This window comes from Staurois parvus, unplaced genomic scaffold (genome assembly GCF_062004578.1).
Source record: "Staurois parvus isolate SC_StPar_1 unplaced genomic scaffold, SC_StPar_1.0 ptg000282l, whole genome shotgun sequence".
Classification (NCBI taxonomy): Eukaryota; Metazoa; Chordata; class Amphibia; order Anura; family Ranidae; genus Staurois; species Staurois parvus.
In genome coordinates this window covers 13,103,917-13,126,714 of record NW_028318078.1, presented here as the reverse complement: position 1 = coordinate 13,126,714, position 22,798 = coordinate 13,103,917, and positions in this window count along the sequence as shown.

Below are 22,798 nucleotides of genomic sequence, written 5' to 3'. Positions count from 1 at the left end.
AATTTAGGCTAAGATGTATTCTGCTACATTTCTTTGGTGAAAATAAGCCAAATTAGTATTTATTATTTAGTCTGTAGGAAAGTTATAGAGTTCACAAACTATGGGATATAGCTGAAAATTGATCTATCCTGAAGTACTGACAGCCAATCTAATTTCTAGGTCCAAGAATGTCAGAACAGTACAGATATCCCCCAAATGAGCTATTTTTGTTATCAATCCGACATATTTCATAAGAAGCATGGCGAGTTTTTTAAAGTTGTAATTTTTTGGAAAATGAAGAAATTAAAAATATTATTTTCACAATTTTTTTGTACATACTGTCACCAGTGCAGTACAGCATCATCATATAACTGGCATGGCGGTGATCAGGGACACTGGTGACAGTATGAAAAAAAAAACATTTATTTTTTTTTTTTTCTCTTCTTTTAAGATTTTTTTTTTCATATTGCACTATGACCAAAGCAGTATAATGTTACCATAGTAACATTGTACTACTTTGGGGAAGTGATCAGTATTTTTTTTACACAATTTGCTTATAGCAAAGAATTACCGTATTTTCCGGCATATAAGACGACTTTTTTTACTTAAAAACATACCCCAACAATTGGGGGTCATCTTATACACTGGATATAGAATGCTGGATGTGCGGTAATACTGTATGGTAGCTTCAGCTACATACAGTGTACCGCGCTGAGCCAATCACGGCGAGCGATGTATTCTATTAATACAGAGCCTGCTCGGATTGGCTGAAGTTGTGACATCATCAGCCCGCCTCTCTGACACAGTCAATCCAAGCAGGCTCTGTATTCATTAATAGAATACATCACTTGCCGTGATTGGCTCATATGACGTCCTCCCATTCTCCACGCATGTCCCTCGGACACAGCTATCACCGATCACGGAAAGAACTGAAGATGTCGGCTCGGTCATGTGATCAGCTGTGTCCAATCACAGCTGATCACATGTAAACAGGGAAATGCCGGTTATCGGCATTTCTCTCCTCTCGAGCTGTCATGCTGACAGCTTGAGAGGAGAGTCGGTAATCGGCTTTCCGCAGAGGGGACATGTACACTGATCATCAGGGCACTGATGATCAGTGTAGCCCTAGCAGTGCCAGCTGTCAGTGCCACATCAATGCCACATATCAGTGCCTACCAGTGCACATCAATGCCACATATCAGTGCCCATCTGAGCTGCCTTTCAGTGCCACCTATCAGTGCTGCCAATCAGTGCCACCTATTAGTGCCAGTCAGTGCCGCCTATCATTGCCATGTATCAGTGCTGCCTTTCAGTGCCCATCAGTGATGCCTGCCAATGCCCATCAGTGCCACCTACCAGTGCCTCCTCATCAGTGCCACCTATTTCATATGGGTACAGTGTTGCATGACCGCGCAATTGTCATTCAAAGTGTGAGGGCTGAAAGCTTAAAATTGGCCTGGGGGGGAAGTGGGTATAGGTGCCCTGTAGGCTAGGGGTTAAATGGTGTTGCCTCAGAAGGGGGGTAGTCTTATATGACAAGTATAGCCCAAAACCTGTTTTAACTGGAAAATTAGGGGGTCGCCTTATACACCCAGTCGCCTTATATGCCGGAAAATACGGTACTTTGCTATAAGCAAGCATTTACCTGAATGAAATCGATTCATTCAGGGGTTTTTTTTGTGAATAGCTGTGATTTTGCCATGGCTAATCACATGACACAGCTGGGTTGTGATTGGCCAGCTTGTGCATATGATCGCTGTGACCATTCACAGTTATACACACTTGTATACCATGGATGGCATGAAAGGAAGCCATCCATTGCATACAACTGTCATGTGACCTGCTGTGATTGGTCACAGCAGGTCACATGGTACTGGCAATGGGGCCGGTACACAGATCTGTCATCGACCGTGTCCAAGATACATGGCCGGTGACCGATCTTGCCACAGCGCGGCCCTGGGGGCATGCGCAATGCGCATTCCGGAAGGGACGCCATATGGCATCCACCCGAAGGGACGAGCTGTTCGCCCAGCCGCCATCTGGCTATAGGCCGGGCGGCAACTGGTTAATGAGAGGTGTTTGTCTATTGTTTACCTTTCCCAGAAGGGGAAACAATAGTGGGTCATTGAATGACTTAGGCTGTTAATTTGTTGTGTCCATCTGGGCAAATAAAGTCCACATTCTCACAAACCCATACCAGTGCTTTTATTTAATCTGTTTTTTTTCTTTCCTGACACTCTGTCTCGTGCCCTAAAATGTTGGCCTGTGTTTGTTAGGTCCAAGGTCTTGTAAAACAGATACTATATGTATGACAATCAGAAAAATCTCTCCTAGGCTCCAAGTCTGGAGAGATCCTTTGTTCAAAAGATTAGCTCTGTAAATAGCTTTGTTTGCAGGTCCTCAGCAGTTTCGGTTGAGAAAAATGGAGTTTCTCTGATGAGAAGGTCAAACTTAAAATGAAGGTATTGCTTTGATTTGTTTGACATTTGTTTCATACAGTTCAAAGATAAAAATTATAAAATATACTTTATTTTTTTTCATAAAAGTTCTGACAAGATAGAATGTGCAGTCTATAATGATTGTGTCACTCTTGAAAGAATTTTCACTCCCCCAACAATCTTTGCTGAACTCTACTCCATGGAAAAAAGTTTGCAAAAAAGTGGCCTGTTACTGTGGTTGACCCTGCCATCTCTATCCTAAACAAACATCTTATTGTACCTGTCAAAGATGTTCCTTCTTTCAAATATTCTGCTGATATAAAATTTTAAACTTTGTTAAAACTCTCTTTAACCTGACAGGCCCAGTTCTCCAGCTAACTGAACTAATGAATGACCAACATGACCCTGTATTTCAGAAGCATGCTGTTATAGAATAATTTCTGCTCTTTTTTTTGTGTAGATGCCCTGGAACATGACATGATTGCTCTAATTTCCACTCATATGCACAGAATCTTATGGATAAAGACGCTGCCTGTAGAGCACTGGGGAGGAGCCTGAACATGGCGGCAGTGGGGAGTGAGCGGCACTAGCTTTCGGCTGGGTCCCGAGCCCCGACCTCCCTAGTGACCCTCAGGAACCGACTCACCGGAGTCTGGAGGGACGTGGAATAGAGCCCGGAGAGCCGGAGATGGTAGCCGGACGAAGGTTGCAGTGACGTGCCGGCCCCTCCGGTGCTTCGTGAGAGAGGGATCCGGACGGCTGGAAGACGAGGTGACGTAGCGGGGGCGTGTGACCAGCCGCGGAGGACCTCTGGGAAAAGAGGAAGCCGGCCGGCCGCCTGACTGGGCAGGGAGACGCCGACTTAGGTTACCGGCTCTCTGTTACCCACAACCCCCGGCTAACTGCTGCCTACAACCCCCAGCTACCTACTGTCTGTAGCCCCCGGTTTACTTCTGCCTGGGGCCCCCGGCCAGCTGACTGTTTGATCCTGGGTCAGGGAGACCCGGGAGTGCCAGGAGACCCACCCTGCATCCCTTGGACGAAATCCAGAGAGAAAAATTGAGGTACAGCGTTGGAAGCCCAGAGGAACCCCCCCCAGGACAGAGTTGCTGTGAAGGCCCTCCACCCAAGCTTGGAGCCACCGTCCTGGGAAGAGAAGGGTGAGTGAGAGATGCTGGGGGTCTATTGTATAGTTGACTCCTGAGTGACATTGGGGACCAAAGGGTTAAGGAGGAGAGGGGAGGATTCCCTGGGTTCAGAAGAGAAGAGTCCCACGTGCCCCTAGGAGAGCATAAGCAAAATTAGTAAACCTGTCTGGATCACAAATCATAAAGGAGAGGTACAACTCCATCTAGAGAATATAGAAGACAAAAGACTTATAGAGGATATGAAGAATAAAGGTCCTAAGGGAGCAGGGCTCAAAGGGTCTCAATCAGGCACGATAAAGAAATATACATCATATGGAAACAATACGCCAGAAAGGGCCCAAGGCGCAAGTGCTAAAGGGGAAATGGACACTAGCTTAGGAAACAGTCCAAGACTATCACTGGGTATGAACAGCAGTTGTAGCCAACAAATAGCGGATGGCTTGGGAAAAAAAGAACTAGGTGAATTACAAGTACCGAATAAGAAGGAGATGATAGAAATGTTTCAAAGTTTGGAGAAAACGATAAAACATGAAATGACAGCTATTCGAAACGACTTAGGGCATCTGCTATCGAGAATGGAAGAAACAGAGGAGAAAGTTAAAACCCAGGCCCAAACCATAGATAATCTAAGGAAAAAAATAACCCATTTGGAGAAAACCCAGAAAAAATTGTTCTATAGGATGGAAATTCAAGAAAATAAAGAAAGAAGGTGTAACCTTAGGGTGTGAGGAATTCCAGAGTCTGCAAAAGGGGAAACATTATATGAACTAGTTAATAAAATCTTAAACTCCATAAGAGACAGTCCTGAAACAGAAGTGATTGAACTGGATAGAGTGTTCAGAATAGGAAAGTTTAAACAAGATACTGAGAGGGAAAGATCGAGAGATATAGTTGTCCAGTTCCAGAAATTTGGGGTCAAAAATGAGATTTGGAAGAAGATCAAGGGAAGATCGTTAATTAAGTATGGAGATTTGACTATTCAAATTTTTGCGGATTTAACATCAGAGACTCTATGGAGAAGGAGATCCCTGAGACCCCTGTTAGAGCAAATGAGAAAACAGAATGTGCAATATAGATGGGGTACTTCGGCATCTCTAATTGGCTGGAAAAATGAGGTTACAGCATACCTGAGATTCCCGGAGGAACTGAGAGATTTTTGTGATAGACTGGATTTGCAAAGAATGGAGATAACTGGGTGGGAAGAAGAAGAAAAAGGAGATATGGACGATACAAGACAGGAGGACTGGCAGCGGGTCGGGGGGAGGGGGAGGGAGGCTCTGGGGTTGGGGAGAAAGGGGAGGGAGAATTAAGTAAAATATATGCTTTTTTTTTTTTTTCTCTCTTTTTCCCTTGCCCCCCTTGTTGAAGTGGAAGTCCCTCTGGAAGCTCCGGTTAAGGGGGGGGAAGTAAAGGTTATTGCTGAGCCTAGTTGATAGAGAAAGGGGAGCTAGGGAGGTCGGAGGAGAGGTGAGCCGTCCATGGGCGGAGCTTACGCCCAATATTTTAAATCAACTGTGGAAACAGTTCCACAAATGATTTGTAGGCAGTTTATAAGCCTAAAAATGGGTAAGGGAAAAATAAGAGAGGGGGGGCGGAGGTGAGTGGGAGACGGGGGTTGGGTGGGGGGGGGAGGGGTGGGGGGGCTAATATTCTGCAAGATATTCGGGCCTAATAGGAGGAGACGAATTAGAAGAGAGACAGAATCAAGAAGGATGGAAGAAATACAGTTTATAACATATAATGTGAATGGGTTGAATTGTCCTGGGAAAAGATTTAAGTTGTTTAAAGAGTTACATCACAGGGCAACGTCAGTGGTATTTTTACAGGAGACACATTTTGAGATAGAATCAAATGTGAAATTAAAATCCAAATATTATCCAACATGGTATTACGCTGACTCTCCAATCAAAAGAGCAAAGGGGGTGGCAATAGGATTGGCAAAGAATATGAGATTTGAGTTGGAAGATAGAAAGACTGACCCGGAAGGGAGATTCCTGTTTTTGAAGGGTAAACTACAGGGAATTGAATGTACACTAGCCAATATATATTGCCCCAACAAGAAACCTGAGATCTTTTTGAAGGGTTTGCTAAAAAAATTGATAGACTTTAAAAAAGGGCGTTTGATAATAGCAGGAGATTTAAATCTTTGTATGGACCCACAAAAGGATGCAATTTCCTTTGTGCAGAGAGAGGGGGGTAGGTCTCTGAGAGCCTTGAAGAAGGCGATCCACGAGTACCAACTGGTGGACACCTGGAGAATGATGCATATGAAAGACAGAGACTATACCTTCTTCTCTAATGCACATGAGATATACTCAAGACTGGATTATATTCTAATAGATCATCAACTCATTGAAATGCTGGTTAAAATAGAAATAGAGACAAGAACTTTTTCGGACCATGCCCCAGTCATAATGAAAATAGGATGGGGGAAAAGGTGGACGGGAGCTTTAGGATGGAGGTTAAATGAGGCTCTTCTCTTGGATGAGGATATTGTGCAGAAGATCAGGGAAGAGATTAAGGTATATTTCAAGGAGAATGAGACAGAGGAAGTATCGACAGCTACAGTATGGGAAAGTCATAAGGTATATATAAGAGGAATCTTGATTGCGATGGGAGCAAGGAAGAAAAAAGAAAGAAGAGAGAGGGTTAGTGGACTCTTAACGGAAATCCTGGATTTGGAGCAGATACATAAGAAGAAAATAACAATAGAAACAAGACAGAAGTTAATGGATAAAAGAGACGAATTAGAGAGACTGATGGAAGAGGAGAAGAGTATATAACAAAGTATTAAGTGAAAGATATAGATGGGGTGATAGACCAGGAAAATACTTAATGAGAGCCCTGAATAAAAAGAAAAACAGGAATTATATAGAAAAGATAAAAAGCCCTAAGGGGGAGTTGGTCCACTCAACTAAAGAAATCATTAAAGTATTCACGGAGTACTATAGAAAGTTGTATAACATCAGCCACCAAGGTTCACCAAAAGAAATTAGAGAAGGTATTAATGAAAAAAGGATGATATATTTAAAAAATGCGGGATTGCCAAAGCTCAGTAAAACACAATTGAACTACTTGGATGCAGAAATTACCCAGGAAGAAATAGAAGTAGCATTAAGAAGTACAGGGGGAGGGAAAAGCCCAGGCCCGGATGGTTATACAGTTAAGTACTATAAAAAATTTTGTGAAGTACTGTTACCAAAGTTAAAGAAATGTATGAATGACTTGGGAGGTGGGATGGAGGGGAGGAGGGAATCCCTTCAGGCCCATGTCGTTCTCATTCACAAGGAGGGAAAAGATCCTTCTCAGTGCTCTAGCTACAGACCAATTTCATTATTAAACACTGATACCAAGTTGTACGCAAAGGTCCTAGCAAACAGGCTGAAAGATCTAATGCCCGAATGGATCCATGGAGACCAGGTGGGCTTTGTCCCGGGGAGAGAGGGTAGAGACAATGGGTTGAGAACTTTGATGCTTATCCAGAAAAGTAGAAAAGGGAAAGCCCCGGTGGTGCTCTTGTCAATTGATGCCGAAAAGGCGTTTGATAGAGTGGACTGGGGCTTTATGATGGACAACTTGGAAGTGTTGGGTATTGGAGAGAGAATGCGTGAGTGGATAGGTAAATTATATAGGTAGCCCACCGCAATCATCACGGTAAATGGGGAGAGGTCGGAATCCATTGGGATGTCCAATGGAACAAGACAAGGATGTCCATTGTCCCCCTTGCTGTATGTTTTGACATTGGAACCCCTGCTATCAATAATAAGGAATAGTGGAGCGATAAAGGGAATACAGATAGAAAACATAGAACATAAAGTAGCGGCCTTTGCGGACGACCTACTGTTTTATGTAGGCAACCCCCGAATAACACTACCAAGTATAATGAAGATCCTGAAGGAATATGGTGAACTATCAAATCTAAAAATTAACCCAACAAAAACAGAGATTCTGAACATTAATATACCAAAGAGCGAAAAAGAAAAGCTACAAAAAGAATTCCCCTTTATCTGGAGAGAAAAAGATATAAAATACCTAGGCATAAAACTTGCTACCTCATATAAACAACTGTATAGATTAAACTATATTTCTCTGATAAATGAGACTAAGGACGAACTAAAAAGATTAGAAGGAGGAAACCCATCATGGTTAGGACGTATAAACCTACCGTATTTGCCGGCGTATAAGACGACTTTTTACCCCTTGAAAATCTTCTCAAAAGTAGGGGGTCGTCTTATACGCTGGTATACGGCATACTGACACTTTTTAGGGGGGCGGCGCGGTTTCGCCGCCCCCCCCCCTTCCAACAGGGGTGGGCAGGGGCTGCTGTCTCTTACCTGGATCGGGTCCCACGACGATCCGGTCCAGGAAGCGCGGCTGCTCCTTCAGTTCGGCCACTGGATGTTCGTGCGGCTGCTCGGCTCCGCCTCCTCACCGGTGATTGGCCGCCAGAACTGTAGCTCAGGAAAGGCACACAGGCGGCCAATCACCGGCGAGGGGGCGGAGCCGAGCGGCCCCGCGAAAATCGAGTGCAGGAGCAGCAGGTAAGTGTTCAGTGTAGAGGTGCTGCTGCAACCACATATGCTGGCTGCAGCAGCACCATACTAGAACAGGGTCAGCAAGTGTAATTGTGTCAGTGGGAGGAATAGTGCCCCATCATTGGTGTCACTGATACCAATGATGGAGCACTATTCCTCCCACTGACACCAATGATGGGGCACTATTCCTCCCACTGACACCAACGATGGGGCACTATTCCTTCCCCCCACTGACACCAACGATGGGGCACTATTCCTTCCCCCCACTGACACCAACGATGGGGTACTATTCCCCCCCCCCCCCACTGACACCAATGATGGGGCACTATTCCACCCCCCACTGACACCAATGATGGGGCACTATTCCACCCCCCACTGACACCAATGATGGGACACCATTCCTTCCACTGACACCAATGTTGGGACACTATTCCTCCCACTGACACCAATGATGGGGCACTATTCCCCCCACTGACACTAATGATGGGGCACTATTCCTGCCACTGATACCAATGATGGGGCACTATTCCTGCCACTGATACCAATGATGGGGCACCTATTCCCCCCACTGATACCAATGATGGGGCACTATTCCTCCCACTGATACCAATGATGGGGCACTATTCCTGCCACTGATACCAATGATGGGGCACCTATTCCCCCCACTGATACTAATGATGGGGCCCTATTCCCGCCACTAATACCAATGATGGGGCACTATTCCTGCCACTAATACCAATGATGGGGCACTATTCCTCCCACTGACACCGATGATGGGGTACTATTCCTCCCACTGGTGTGCATTGGAAGAGGGGTAGTCTTATACGGCGAGTATAGCTCAAACACTACATTTTAGCAGGAAAAGTAGGGGGTCGTCTTATACGCCCAGTCGTCTTATACGCCGGCAAATACGGTAATTAAAATGGTAATTTTACCTAAAATACTCTATAGATTTCAAATGATCCCAATCAAACTCCCAGAGGCGTTTTTTAAGATAATGAGAAGAATGTTAACAAGATATATATGGAGGAATAAAAAACCAAGAATATCATATGAAACACTAAGTAGGACTAAAGAGAAAGGGGGGATGGGACTACCTGATGTCAAGAGATATTACAAAGCAGTAATTTTAGCAAGAATTTATGATTGGACTTTTAACTATAAGGGGAAAAGTTGGGTAAAAATAGAAAATGAACTGAGTGGAATTAATTTGAGTAAGATGATATGGGTTCCAGCACATTATAGAAGAATTAAAGAAAGCACAAGCACTTACACTTTAAATGTTTTAAGGATATGGGATAATTTACATAAACACATGAAATGGGAATTCAACTCTATATTAATGCCTCTTGCAAACACGGAGTTCTTCCCTCCAGGAAAAGATGAGATATCAGGGAGATGGTTTAAAAAGGAAGATATCCAATTGAGAGACGTATTGGTAGAGGGGGAATTGAGAACAATTAAAGAATTAAAAGAGAGGGGAGGAGATATGTTTACTAAAATAGATGAGTGGAAATATCATCAATTAAAATGTTTTATTGGAACTCTCCCAAAACCTTTGAGATTAAAAAAGGAGTGGAACATGTTTGAAAGGCTATTAGAAACATGTCGAGATGGGAAACACGGTGTCACAAAAATGTATAGAATACTCACAGAATTAGACACAGACACAAAGTTAATTTTTATAACAAATTGGGAAAGAGATATGGAGGTGGAGATAGATGAAGATCAACAGAATAAGATATTTAGATTAGTTCACAAGAGTGTTAGTATGAGAGATGTTGAGATTAATTATAAATGTTTGACACGATGGCATATTACACCGAGCACTGAGCACAGGATGAGGGGGGAGAATTCAAAAATGTGTTGGAGGGGATGTGGGGAGGAGGGCACGGTGTTTCATATTTGGTGGCAATGTCCAAAAATTCAGGTTTTCTGGAAGACAATAGTCAAATTAATAGAAATAATAACTGGAAATGACATAGGATTAGACCCAACCATGTGTCTCCTACATAATGTTGAGACAACAGTAAATAAATACAAAGAATCAGGAGTATGGTACTACTTAAGTGCTGCAAAAGGGTTGATTGCAAAGTTTTGGTGGAAGACAGAGGTGCCGATGGAGGAGGATTGGATCAATAGGGTAAACCAGATTAGTAGAATGGAAAAATCTTATTATATTCAGGAAGACAGGTTGAAATTATACTATTCGCGATGGGAAAAATGGGAAAAATCAGGATTGAAAGAGAAATATAGAAAACTCTAAACTAGGAAGTTATTTAAAGTTATTGGGCCTTGAGAGATTGGAGATCTTGCAGAGGGGAGGGAGGGGGGAAGGGGGGAAAAGGTGGGTTGGGAGGGAAGGGAAAGAAAAGAGGTAAATAGAAGGGACAAAGTAGAAATGTATGGATTATTTATATGTATTGTGTCTCTTCTTATGGAATTTTTGTAATAACATGAAAAATTAATAAATATTTAAATTAAAAAAAAAAAAAAAGACACTGCCTGTAAATGTTTCCTCACTTTTATACCCTTCAAAGGAAGACATTTGTTTGGTGAGGCATCAGTTCATCAAAGAGGTCACAGGTGGGAAGGTTTTACTTCCTCAGAGGAAGGTACCAAAACCCCCCTCTTCAGTGGCCCCTATCTCCTTCACATACTAACCAGGATTCAATTCGTTCAGTCCTTTTTCAGCACCAGGCTTGGACCACAAAGGCCACCAAACCTTCCCCAAAGTGAAGGGGTGTCCTTGCTCCTAATAGTGGGGGGATGTCTGTTACAGTTTTCTCACGATCACAGACACACCTGTTGATTCAATCGGTTTCAAAAGGATCCGAGATAGAGTTCAAAACTCTACCAGCTCAACACTTTCAAATCAACCAAAAACTTTCTAAGGACAGTTAAGATTTGCAAGATGCCCTAAACCACTTCTTGTTCAAGGATGTTGTTGTACCAGTACCGCCACAGGACAGGTTCAAGGGATCCTACTCAAACTTGCTCTGGGTACCAAAGCCCAGCAGGTGTTTTTGTCCTATCCTTGACTTAAAATTCCTAAAAGGATCCCTTTAAATTCAAAAATTTCGCATGAAATTCGCAATGTCAGTAATTCTTTTGAAATGGCGCTGTGGACATCCAAGATGCCTATCTGTAAGTTCTATTTATCCACCTCATCAGTGATTTATACACTTTGCAGTAGCAGACAACCACTTTCACTTTCTTGCACTGCCCTTTGGGTTATCCTCTGCACCCAGAGCATTGCACCTTTGCTTTCCCTTCTCAGTACTTGGGGCATACAAATGACAGGTTGTCCAGACGACTCAGTGAGTGTCAAAGAGACAGTACAGCTGCTCCAGGCCTTTGGCTGGGTTATCGATTTCAACAAATCTGCTCTCCATCCATTCCTGTGCTTAGAATACTTGGGTCTGATCTTGAATACATCCCAAGCAAAAGTATTTTTCCAGAAAAGAATGTTATTTCTCTAAGAGCTCTTGCTTGATAACTGAGATCCCACAGTAAAATTCACTATGAGAATTTTGGGTCTAATGGTCACCCAATTCCACTCAATAACTCTCCAACAAAACATTCTGTTCCTAAGCATCCTAAGGAATTGTCTCTAAATTGGACTGGATGTAGTCAGAGCCATTAGAGTACACCTAAAAGCTACTGCTTCCATTAGACAAATGGATTCCCTGTTTGTTCTATCCTCAGGAGCTCACAAAGAGCTCCCTGCTTCAAAATCTACCATTTCACAACGGATCAAGAGCTTCTAAGAACAATAACCTCCTCCTGCGCTGTTGTGCACCCACTTCACTAGATCTGTAAAAGTGTACTGGACTTTCAGGCACCAAGCCTCTGTTGCACAACTGTGTAGGGCCATCACCTGGTCTTCTGTTAATGTTTTCTTAAGGTTTTACCAGGTGGATATCCAGTCTTTTGCAAATTCAGCTTTTGTCTGCCAGGTTCTTTCATTGGCACTCTGAACTTGAGTCTTGGGTCTTTGACCCCTGTTGTTTTTTAGCCTGTCGGCACAGTTCCATTTGCCTAGTTGTTGCCCACCCTTTATGTTCATATCTTGGGAACATCCCATGGTGTATAAATAAGTTACTTGTGTCATGTACTGTACAATTAAGAGGAATTTTGAGTTACCTGTAAATTCCTTATCTTGTAGTAGAATACAGAACACTGGCCCTAAACCCTCTTTGTATTTCTGCATTGCTTGCTACAAAACTAAGTGGAGTAGGGTTATGGGGAAAACATGTGACCTAGATGGTCTACACAAAAGCAGATACCTATAAAGAGACTATTGCGGTATACCAGATATCTATAACAAAGTATTGAAGTATCAAAACACAATTAAAATATAATAGGTACCTGTGGCCACTGTGTGGCGATATCACCAGAATGTGGAAATCTACTAGTCTGGATGTCACTCTTAATCAAATACCTCGTGGGAAGAGAGATCTCTCTGTAAGTGAACTGGCCATTTGCTTAATCAGTGGATGACATAAAAATGCCAATTGGGAGGAAAAAATAAGTCCACTATGCAGTATACGCAATATAGTAGAGCAGCTGAAAATGTCCATTTGGAGTCACTATGTTTGTGATAGTAAGCATAAACCTGGCAGTCGCAACTGAATGCTATGGAAGCAAGGGTGCAAACAGATTATGCTGGACAGTCTCTATATGTTAGTGGATAGTGTTCTGTGACAGCAGTAACTGACTTCAGAACTGAAAAGCTGACAGCAGTTAAAGAGGTGAAGTTATGGAGATATAGGCAGGTCAGTAGAGAAAGTAAATTTAGTAATCAGCGCAGCATGATTCACACTGAAAGTCCCATCCAGCCATGCCAGACATGCTCCACTGCCAATCCACATAGCCCTCTATCTTAAGTCAGTGTCTGTCAGATATATTTGGCTGTATAGGGTGTCAGTGCTATGCTTGACATTTCCGTGCCTTCTGCTGTGTCTGCTCTGATTAGGCAGATAACAGTTATTAAGTCCGCCATATACATTCCACCCTCACTAACATAGTCCATGCTCACTCACAATGTGGTTAACTTGCCTCTCTACATGGAAGTTGGTCGATGTCTCCCTTTTGGCATGACGGTCACATGCCTGATGAAGGGGTCCTGCGAGACTCTGAAACGTTGCCTTGCTGTAACTATGTGCTAGTTCGTTCATTAAAACTTTTGGACCCATATTGGTGATACTTGGTGTGCTGGTGACATTCTTCCTTTTGGCATGAATGACATCTACATGCTAGAATCGGTTGTCTCTTACCTGCGGATATGTGCTTCAGCCACATGTGACGCCATTGACTATAGGGTTATAGAAGAGTCAAGTCCTTGAAAGTTTGTCAGTATCCAATCACTTGAGGGTTCAAAGCTATATACAATTGTGCTCAAAATATTAGCAGTCCACCATCACTAAAAAGTTGAGTCACTGTTTTTGGTATAAATGATATTTCTACATGGCAAATAATTTACTAGTAGATGTAGTAGAGTAATAAAAAAATACAACAGACCCAACAGTCATGACATGCATGCTGTTGATTCTGTGTAATTGAATCATTAATTGAGCGGGGCGCGTTCAAAATAATAGCAGTGTAGAATTCAATTTGTGAGATCATTCAGTCTAGGAAAAAATAGGTGGCCCTTATTTAAGGATGAAGGCAGCAAATGTTGTACATGCTGGGTATAGTGCATTGCTCTCTGAAAATCTGAGTAAAATGGGTTGTTCCAGACATTGTTCAGAAGAACAGCGTACTTTGATCAAAAGGTTGATTGGAGAGGGGAAAACATATAAAGAAGTGCAGAAACTGATAAGCTGCTCAGCTAAAATGATCTAAAATGCTTTAAAATGGCAACCAAAACCAGAAAGACGTGGAAAAAAACTGCTATTCAAATTTATTTAAGAATAGCCAACATGGCAAAGACTCGGTGTTCAGATCCAGGCTCATGAAAGAAAGACTAAAGTTACCTGTGAGTAGTGTAACAATTAGAAGATGCCTATCTGAAGCCAAGCTATCAGTAAGAAGCCCCTGCAAAGTTTCATTATTGAAAAAATTATGTGCCGAAGAGGTTACAAGAACACATTGACTGGACTAAAGAGAAAAAGCGCAACATTTTGTGGACTGATGGCTGGGCAGGGACCCTGCTGTCAGAATACCATGGCTCAACAGGAAGCATTTGTCTCATAATTTTTTTTTTTTTTCATTCAATCCCCTGGCTGAGCGAAAAAAAAAAAAATAATAATGTATGGCAAGCCTTAGTCAAACTTTAAGGGTGCAGGGTCCAAAAAACACAAGACAAAGTTGCTTCAGAAATCTCCTCGATGTGTCAAAGTTCCCACCATAATAAGAAAGCTAAATATAAATAGTGTTATGGAAGGTTATTAAAGAAGAAACAGTGGCTTACCAAAAACACAGTATTGCATGTATCAAATTTTCACAATTTTTCTAGCACAATATTCTGCAGACCAAAAGTTAAACTCTGATACAAATGCTGTGCTTGGAAGTAAAAACTCCTACTTGCTAGCATCAAAACCTTGTGACAATAGAATAGGCCCCTTGAACTTCACCATTAACCCTTGGGTGGGTTCCCTTGGTTTGCCGTTGGAGAGGATAAAACTTTTTTTTTTTTTTTTTATAGTATGGGGATGGATGGGAACACCAAATGTTATAAGTGTGTCCCTGAAGGAAAGATGGTACCTTTGGAAACTTTGGATTACCCCTTTCTCCCATTATGAACCCTCCTATATAGTGTCTCAATCTGGTTAGACAGAATGCCTCATCCCAAAAAATTAATAACTAAAGAGAGATAGCAAAAAAGGGAATGGACTTTGACGGGAACCAAAAATATAAATACAAATTTAAAAATGAAAAAGTTTATTACCAATAGTTGTACAACACTGTACATCGAAGAACATCATACAGCATTGGTTTATAAAAAAAAGCATAGAACCACCATGAGGCATATAAGCATAATAGTACAGATGACAATCCCAATGTGTTTCAATTCTTAATGTGAAACTTCATCAGGGAACATATCAAGGTGGTTATATCTAAAATATAAACGAATACATTACGTCACAAGTACAATTTATTGGTGTCTCAAATAAATGTCTCAAAAGGCATTGTGTATGGACAATGATAAATCACTTACTGGACCACAATTACAGAAATTATGCCATTTCATCCCTATAATGGCAAGGTTATGGCTATTAGAGCACAGAGGACACCAAGGAATTTCCCACTAGGTGGAAAGGTGAATATACCATTGAAAAAAAAATTAGAATGAGAATGAAGAAAAAAAAAAGCAAAAATAATAAACAGCCTAAATATTTGTAATAAATGTTTTCATTTTTAAGTTTGTATTTATATTTTTGGGTGCCGTCAAAGTCCCTTCCCCTTTTTGCTAACTCTCTTTAGGGTTCACAATAGATTTAAAGGCAAATTTGTCTTTGTTATTATTTTCATGCTTTGTACTGTTAAATTTGATACAAAATATAATAAACAAGTAAGTGAGCAGAAAAACATCATAGGTGTGACTATGATCCATGTGGATGAATGAAAATGAATCCAAATAACAGCAGGATAGAGGGATCGATGACATAAATAATGGAGATAGGAAAAAACATAGATACAAAGGGAGCATCTCCAGATGAGATGTATGCAACAAAAATGAGAACTTCGTATAACCAAGAGTATAGACCCAAACAGAGAAGACAGAAGGAAAAAAAAAAAAAAAGGACACCAGTTGTAAAGATAGTGAAGGAGAAGAAGAGAAAGGGTCGGGAGACGGACACAGTAACAAGCAGAGTCAAGGCGGCCATCCACCAGTATCTCGTCGGAGTGACCCCACCGCCCGCACCCTCGTACGGACCGTGGGGCCAAACCGGTGAATATGCCAGAATGAAAAAGAATCGGAGGAGCAAGGCTCAACTCCTTTAAGGCACGACAGGGGAACACAAATCTCAGAGAGTCAAAGAGGAGGAGAAATGGAGCCAGACTGACCACAGTAACTGATGTTTCTCATAGGTATCATTGGCAAATGCTAGCATTTCCTCCATACACATGGTATCATTAAGCACAGAAATCCACATTGGAAGAGGCGGGGGATTGGCGGTTTTCCAAAAGAGAGGTATCAATTGGCGGGCCGCGGATAGAAATAAATGCAAAAAATGTTTCTTCTGTGCAGCCAGCGAGCCCGGTAATATAGAGAGGAGAGCAATTTCTAGTGAAGGGGCCAAGGACTCACCATAGATCCTGTCATATACAGCAAAGAACTGTTGCCAGAAGGGTTGTATTAGGGCACAATCCCACCAAATATGGAGCTGTGTGCCAACAGCTTTAGTACAGCGCCAGCAGAGATGAGTTGTTGAAGGAAATATTTTGGGTAGGGAGAGGGGGTCCCTGCAGGGGTGGACTGACCATTTGGAAACTCGGCCACTGCCCGAGGGCCCGGGGTCAGTAAGGGGCCCCATGAGATGCCCCTGGTACCTTTTTCATAGGCTTTTTTGAGTTTGGGCAAGGACACAGGGGCCCCATGATCCCCTATTGCCCGGGGGCCCCATGAGTTGTCAGTCCGCCCCTGGGTCCTTGTACCATCGAGAAAGGAGCTTAAAGTTCTTTTCTTGTGAATAACAAGAAATAGACGAGTTATGAGTGAAGTGGAACAACGTGGACCAGTATTCAGCCAATATGTCTTTACCACGTCTTGGTGTAGGGAGGGAGTTCAGAATGAAGAGCATTGTGTAACACTATATAGAGGGAGGCGAGGACATGCCTTGGTGGTTCAGAGAGGGAGCACAGCTGCTCAAACTCAGAGAGTGGACGTTGAGTGTAGGAGAAAGAGTATAAGTGTTTGCAAAATGAGGATAAATGTAAAGTGGTCAACCAATCCTTAGGCCCACCCTGAAGGAGCGGAAGACCCGACTGAGGGAAAATAAAGTCTCGAGCCACGGGCCAGGAGACACGCATAAAGGGACCAATGGTAGAAGAGCCCAACCCCTGAGAAAGAGCAGGGTTGTCAAATAGGGGTGATGAGGGAGAGGGATCAGAAGATAAGAGAGGAATGATGCCCCGTTGATACCACAATAGCAGTACAGCCACAGTCAATGGGGACAGGCCGGGAAAACGCTGATGGTCCTGGCTATAACCCCATGGTAAAGCCAGAAGATCAACCTGAGACAAATCTTGTTCAATCATACAAGAGGCTTTATGGAAGGGTCTGGGAAACCAGTCAAGCATCCGGGCAGTGAGCAGAGGGCCCATTAGAGGATGTCGGACCCTCAGTCCACCCTCATCAAGTCTGTTTCTGATTGTTAGGTCAAAGACATTCACACCAGTGGCCTGCTGGACATCATTTTGTAGGACTCTGGCAGTGCTCATTCTGTTCCTCCTTGCACAAAGGAGCAGATACCAGTCCTGCTGATGGATGAAAGATCTTCTATGGCCCTGTCTCCTGGAATCTCCTCTATGCTCTTGAGACTGCTGGGAGACCCAGCAAACATTCTGGCAATGGCACGTATTAATGTGCCATCCTGGAGTAGTTGCACTGCCAGCGTTACCTCTGTAGGGTCTAGGTATTGCCTCATGCTACCAGTAGTGACACTGACCCTAGCCCAATGCCAATCTAGTGAAAAACAGTCAGAAAAGATGAGTAGGGGGAAAACAATGTCAGTGGCCTCCACATGTAAAACCAATCCTGGTTTGGGGGTCGTTTCATTTACATGAAAGCAGCAGAAACTGATTAACAACCCCCTCTGCTACTTAACTGACCAGATCAATATCCCAGGAGTTTAATGGACTTGATGCTATACTCTGATTAAAAAGTGTTCCTTTAATTTTTTTGAACAGTGTATTATGTTGCAGCTCCTTACTGTTGTGTGTTCAAAAACCAATAGAAATCAAATGTAGAAGATGTAGCGCAACTAAATGTGCATAACTCACTATAAATATGCAAAGAGAAAAAAAAATGCAAATGCATGTAAATGTATAAAACACAATACGTAATATAACTGATTATAAAAGAAATGATAGAAAAAAACACAGGCAACTAATAGTGTATAACTCACTAGAAATGTGCAAAGAAAATGATAAAAATGAAAAACACATGTAAACGTATAAAACTGATTATAAAATTTGATAAAGTGCAATAAATCCCAACTTCCCTTGTACATACAGTGCTTAACCATTTGACGCTCGGCCAATAGCCATATGGCGTTTGGAAAAATGCACTAGCTTTCCGGGAGGCCGCCATTTGGCGTACTCCCGCACATGCACAGTTCCCGCGCTTGCAGAGCCGTGCAGCGGCGCAATCTGTCAACGGCCGTGTACCTCGGACACGGCCGATGACAGATCTGAGTATCGGCCCCGTTGCCGGTACCATGTGACCTGCTGTGACCAATCACAGCAGGTCACATGACAGTTGTATACAATGGATGGCTTCATTCATGCCATCCATTGTATACTAGTGTCTAGCTGTGAATTGTCACAGCTAATCACATGCACATGTCATGTGATTAGCTGTGGCCAAATCACAGCTAAGCACAAAAAAACAAAAAACAAAAAAAAACCCTGAATGAATCAATGTCATTCAGGTAAATGCTGCTTATAGCAAAGTAATTCTTTGCTATAAGCAAATTGTGTAAAAAAAAAAAAAATACTGATCACTTCCCCAAAGTAGTACAATGTTACTATGGTAACATTGTACTACTTTGGACATAGTGAAATATGAAAAAAAAATCTTAAAAAAGAGAAAAAAATGTAATAAAAAATTTCAAATAAAAAAAATAAAGAATATATATATTTTTTCTTTCACACTGTCACCAGTCAGTGTCCCTGATCACTGCCATGCCAGTTATATGATGATGCTGTACTGCAAAAATAGTGAAAATAATTTTTTTTATTTTTTCATTTTCCGAAAAATTATGACAAAAAAAATACAACTTCAAAAAACTTGCCATGCCTCTTATGAAGTATGTCAGACTGTCTACTCTGCGAAAAGGGGTCATTTGGAGAATATCTGTACTGTTCTGACATTCTTGGACCTCAAGAAATTAGATTGGCTGTCAGTACTTCAGGATTGATCAATATTCAGATCTATACCATAGTTTGTGAACTCTATAACTTTCCTAAAAACTAAAAAAATACATCCTAATTTGGGTTATTTTCACCAAAGACATGTAGTAGAATACATCTCAGCCTAAATTTATGAAGAACAATTATTTATTTGCAAACTTTTATAACAGAAACAAAGAAAACTGTGGTTTTTTTTCAAAATTTTCGGTCTTTTTTTGTTAATTTAGCAAAAAATAAAAACCCCAGCGGTGATTAAATACCACTAAAAGAAAGCTCTAGTTGTGTGAAGAAAATGATAAAATTTTAGTTTGGGTACAGTATTGTATGACCACGCAATTGTCATTCAAAGTGTGAGAGCGCTGAAACCTGAAAAATGGCCTGGGCAGGAAGGTGTAAAATTGCCCGGTATTGAATTGGTTAATAATGCATAATTCCCCTTTAAACTTCATAAATACTATAAACAACACATGTAAATACACATACACATAAAATCACATCCAGTGAGAGATTTCTTTCTTCAAAGTATTGTGTTCCGTGACATGCATATTTCATGCACGCTCAATATATACTTGCTGATGTGCTCCACCACAGTGAACCATCATCTTCCAATGTTGTTACTTACCTCAAGGTATGACCCACACAAAGGTAAGGTCAAACACACTTTCCCAACACTTTTAGGTTTAATCAATTTGGGAAAGTGTGTTTGACTTTACCTTTAACTTATTCCATCAATTCCTTACAAAATTGCTCATCACAATGTAGCACTACCCTTCAGGAGCTGCTGAGTATTTTGGGTCCCCTGTTTGCTCTGAGCCTGATTTGGGGGAACAACCCTACTGACCACTGCATACTCTTGACCAGGAGACCCCCCTGGCTGTAAAGCAAAAAAATAACACAGTTTAAAGTGAACCAATGTTCTGTTTGTATTGAAGCTAGAGTAAAAGTAATGCAAGCACAAAAGCAACAATGGTAGGTTTGTACAAAAGATAATCACTCTGGAAAATTTAGTCAAAAGGAATATACACAGTACCACTTTAAATAGACCCAATTGCCCTGCAGGACCAGAGATTAACCTCCCTAGCGGTATGATTATGTCAGTATTTCTGTGCTCAAAGCGGTACATTTTTTTGCATAGAAATATGTCTTTTTTTTTTTCTTTATTGTAGGCCTGTAATTTTTAGGAATAACTCACTGAAATCTGTCCGAACAAGAGTCTAGTAAACATCCCGGGTATGATAAAATTTGAAACACGAAATCATAAATTTATAATTTAATAAATAATCATAAAAAATAATAATATAATAATAAATTTAATTCAATAATAAAATCAAACCAAAAACACTGAAATTTGAAATAGAGCGCCAAGTTCGCACATCACTGATCTTAGTCGCAAAATCGTTTTCAGTGTCTGATGACGAATTTCCCCGCGAATCACTATCGCTCAATTCTGCAAGTGGTTCTGATTTACTATCGCTGTTCTCTAGCTGATCTAAAACCGCTTTTGACATAAAGGGATGCTTTTTGGACGCCATGGACGTTTCTCAGTTTCCAGGCAGAAAGAACAGTAAAAATGCAGGCAGGGCACAGGACAAAGCACTCGGGACAAAATGTATGTGAAATGGTTTGATACAGAAATGTTTTATATGTGATTTTAGTGTATTTAGTGAATGTCACTTTTTAACATTTTTAAAATTTCCCACCGGTTCCGGCCCCGTACGTCCCAACATCGCAGGGAACGGAACCTGGAATACAGATGCCGGCATCGGCCTGAGGAGATGGCCGGGGATGCTGCAGGGGGGACATCGCGGGAGCGAAGGACAAGGTAAGTGCAGAAGGGATCCCAGAGCAACGCTGCAAGGTATTCCTGATTGTAGCTCGGGGTTACCGCTTTTGGTGCTGAAACTTTACCCCGAACTACACTCGGGAATACCGCTAGGGAGGTTAAACAGTAATTCCAGCCCTGAGATGTTTTTTTACCAAAGTGAGATGAAATAGATTATAAATCAGGCTAACTCACTTATGGGTTCTCAATGATTAGAAACAGAATTTCACTATCAAGATCAATTTGCATGTCCCCCTCAGTATCATTCCCAAGTATAGAAACAGATTCTTCTGTGCACATAATGGGGCCCCAGTTGGTGCACATTAGAATTTGTTATTTTGGATGGAAACAGGATATCTTGCAAAGGGGACAGAAGCAAGAAAAGTCCCCCCTCCCCCCCTAGATTGATGCTGAGAAACTGGGGAAGGTGCCTTTAACACAGAAAATGAATGCAAGATTTATCAAAATTGAGGCAGGGGCAGAAGTGGACTGAATTGAATCCCTGTAGGTGGTGGGTTAGCCTGATGAAACAAGTTCCATCCAGCTGGAAGAGGTTTGAGATGAGATAATAACAGTATTCCTACCTTCAAGGACACACATGCAGTAGCAAGAATCCTGCGTTCAGAGCAATGGGGAGACACTAGAATAGTAGGCCACAGTACTGAATGGGCTTGGAAGTCTGTGTCTCAAAATGGCCAACTGTGATGCAAGAAGTACTGAACTGAGCCAACTGAAAACAACAGAATCACTTGCAATTTGTGATAGTCTGAGGTATGGAACCTTTTCAGACAGTTTCTAGTTTTAGCAGAGTGAAAGGTCGCCTCTTAGTTGGATGCCCCCCACCTCTTGGAACCTCTGAGGAAGAAGCGATGCGGATCATGATACCATGATCTAACCCTGCAAGGTTGGCTCTCCTGCTTGTCAGCAATACAAGCGATCTGTAGTCTCTCTTTCCGGCTCTCTGGGGAGACCCGATCTGGCTTGGGCCGAGTCTCACACTAGCTTCTCACACACGTCCTCACCCTCTAACAGTCTCTTTCCTTCCTTCCCAGGAAGTTCCTGGGCTCCTGATTATATAGGCTCCTGCCCCTTTGACAGCTAGTTTTTTTTAACTTGTCTGGGAACATAAGCCCTGCTATCAGCACACAAGTTCAACAATGTTTGCTTTGCTATATTAACCATTTGCCGCCCGCCCTATGGCCGAATGGCGGGCGGCAAATGTCATCAGCATTCTGGGTGGACGCCATATGGCGTCCTCCCGCACATGCACAGATTGCGCTCCTGCAGAGCGGCGCGATCTGTCACCGGCCGTGTACCTCGGACACGGCCGATGACAGATCTGAGTATCGGCCCTAATGCCAGTACCATGTGACCTGCTGTGACCAATCACAGCAGGTCACATGACAGTTGTATACAATGGATGGCTTCATTCATGCCATTCATTGTATAATACTGCCTAGCTGTGAATGGTCACAGCTAATCACATGCACATGTCATGTGATTAGCTGTGGCCAAATCACAGCTAAGCACAAAAAAAAAAAAAAAAACCCTGAATGAATCGATGTCATTCAGGTAAATGCTTGCTTATAGCAAAGTAATTCTTTGCTATAAGCAAATTGTGTAAAAAAAAAAAAAAAAAATACTGATCGCTTCCCCAAAGTAGTACAATGTTACTATGGTAACATTGTACTACTTTGGTCATAGTGAAATATGAAAAAAAATCTTAAAAAAAAGAAAAAAATGTAATAAAAAATAATAAAAAAAAAATATAATTTTTTTTTTTTCATACTGTCA